Consider the following 3,191-nt stretch of genomic DNA (forward strand, 5'->3'; position numbering starts at 1 on the left):
TATGATCTTGTGACTGTGATATATTAGGGACGCCTTGGGGTTTTTCTTCAAAAGACATTCACTTGAACCTGAAATGACCTTATTAAATCTAGGTGGTTAAATCTTAATGTTCCAGCATTCTGTGACTTCACAATATATATTTTAGGTCATAACCCAAGCATTATATGAATCAAAATGTCTAAAAGCGTAAAGTGATGATGGATGGATGATGAGGCAGATTAAATCAGTTGCCAAATCATTGCTAACAGAGACTTGGATGACAGAGTGTGTTGCTTTTTGGTTCTGTTGGAGTTTTTATGAGTTCCTCATGAATAACTCCACTTCTGCTGTCATAAGTGGGCTGTGTGACCTGTTTATTGCGGACTCATATGCAGGGCACACGAGGCAGAAGTCCAACACAAAACAGGGTTTGGTGATTAGATCAAAATACAGGAATGGAGCTAGGGAAACCAAAACATAAGAAATCGCCAGGAAATACAGAATCAAGAGCTGGGGTTCATGCAGTTATGGAGGATGATGCAATAACAAACGCAGAGACAATGAATGCACTCATAAGATAATGAGGGGATAACAGGCGTGACTGGAAATATTAGGCACAAAAAATTAAACAGAGCACAACCCTGACCAAAATCAAACAGGAAGCGCGAAACAGCAGAATGAGGGGAAACAGAATTAATTCGACACATAGGAAAGAGAGGAGCACAAGACAGGGACACACAGAAATACAAAGATGGAACAGATGGAGGAACTGAATGGAAACTCAAAAGGGACCAACTAAAGGATGATCTGAGAGTAACAAAACAAAGAAAATAAGACAAATAATACTAGGAATTTAGCCATTGAGAACCAAATGCAAAATATGATATAAATAGAACTTGTAAATACAGAGTGGATTAGCAACAGAAACTTAATACTAAACATCAGCTAACCAAGAAATATGGAAACTCAATCCAAGGAAAAGCTAAAATGACGGACTTTAAGTAAGCCAAAATACAAACAGGCCACTGGGAAGGTAATAATGAACAATACCAGGAAAGATGATGAGCACAAACCTCGGCCAAGCCAGCTCAATCTCAGGTCAGTATTTACTTTTAAGGGAACAAAGCGTTATTTTTGTATATATTCGTTTTCTTTTCTTTGATCTATTTAAACCTACTTTAGGATGTCTTTAGTGCAGTAAAAAATAATGCATTTTGGGGTCAACTTTGGGGACAACAGCTGTGAAACGTAAAAGTGATATTTGGATGCAAACTATATTGTGACTCTTATATAGTCCCCATATACCAGTATCATGTACTAAATGCTACCGATAAAAACAAAGGCAGCACAATTTTAAGCAAAGTTTTAAAGCTAAAAGACATTTTATGAGAGTTTGAACTCATTTGACTTTGAACAAGAGGTCAGGAGCACAAAGTAAGGTGATATTTTGAATCCCCATATATTAGTCCCTATCATGTCATCAGTACAAACAATGGTAGTAAAAAACATAGTTTTAAATAGTTCTATATAGCATTATTATCAATTTGACCTTTAGATCAATCTATTGCCCTTGAAGGTGAGGTCAGAGGTCACAGAGGTGACATGATATTTTAAATCTTTATATGCTACTTCCCATATGTTTCAAAGAGATCTTTGATCTCAGTGGAACTAACCTGGTTAAATAAAGGTTAAATTAACATAATAAATGTCACAACACACTTGTAAGAACCATAGTTTCAGTTTTTGACCAATAAATCACTAAGCTGACCTTGGTGGACATGAACCAAGTTCGAATTGATTGTCAACATGACGCCACTCTAACCCCCTAAAAAGTTTTATCAGAATTAATTCAAAATTTTCCGAGCTATCGTGTTTGCAAACAGAATGACACAAGCGCTACCAAAAACAAAACCTCAGAGGAGTTAAATATAATACTACGTTTCAAGAAGGATGGAAAAGGAACAAAACATGAACATTATTCACTTCACAAACATACTAAACAAAAACAAACACTAACAGAAACTGTAAACAAGTGGCTCAAGACTCAGAGACCATGACATGTGCTTTAAAGCAGGGGTAGTGGAGCAGATGCTTCTTTGTTGTTTCTGCTTTATATTTCACTTTTGAGTCATGCAACATTACACAATGAAAACACATAAAACAGAAATATGATGTGGGCAAATATATGAAGCATAACTGCAAAATATTACAAGAGTAAGAACCACACTTTGTACAAAAATGCAAACACAAATGCTGAAGTTTTTCAGGTTCTATACAACAAAAATCTGAGCTTTTTTCCTTTAAGTTGTGTGAAATAAACAGTCCCCTCTCTCACCGCTCTTTGGAAACCTATAACCATTGTTCCGTCTGCCAAAAACAACATTTGCTTTCAGATGGTTTGATTCCCTCTCTGGCTCTGTTCTTAAAACAGAATCTAATCAGGATCGCGATTAAGCCTGTTACAGTGTTTACTCTGTTCCCTCTGTTTGCCTTTGTCTTTCCCCTTCACTTCATTACGAAGCGCTTTCAGCTGAGGAGCTGACATCAAAACACTAGTTTGAAAAGGAATCTTCATCTGAAGTCCATAATGATGTTCTCATTTTAATGTGGTTGTGTTATGAGAGGATAACTTTCAGAGTGGAGGATGATACTTTGCCCCAGAAGGAAAAAGAATTCTAACTTCATTCCAAAGATGTGATTTCACCCTAAGACCTCAATGAAAGGACTCAAATTCATCACGCTCTTACCAAAGTAAATGTAGAACTTTCTGATCTTGGCAGCTCTTTGGCTCTATGTCTTCATTTACACCTCAGATTTCCCTTTTCCACTTGCTCTTTCTCTTCTAGCTCTGATTTTGTGTTGCTTACTTTGAAATTATCCTCAGTTACCATTCTGACTTCTCCTCAAACACAACAGGTGCTCTGATTAATCAGGAATGTATTTCACAGAACGCTGAAATTGTTTTTTCGCCTTGACCTGCTTTGTCTTATTTTCCATTTTTACAACGTGGCATCCAATTTTTTGTCAAGAGAGCGAAGTGGGAGGTGATGCATACGGCCTGTGCTTCTATTAGATCCAAGATGGCAGATGTTCAGCAGCGATGGTTGCAGTTGAATGGGGCCTCATTTGGCTCCTTCCGTGTGCTGGATATAAAACAAGTCATGTGAGCTGCATTCTGGTCCTGGGCCAAGATGATTTGCATAACTGGATCA

This window comes from Astatotilapia calliptera, chromosome 16 (genome assembly GCF_964374335.1).
Source record: "Astatotilapia calliptera chromosome 16, fAstCal68.1, whole genome shotgun sequence".
NCBI classification, from domain to species: domain Eukaryota; kingdom Metazoa; phylum Chordata; class Actinopteri; order Cichliformes; family Cichlidae; genus Astatotilapia; species Astatotilapia calliptera.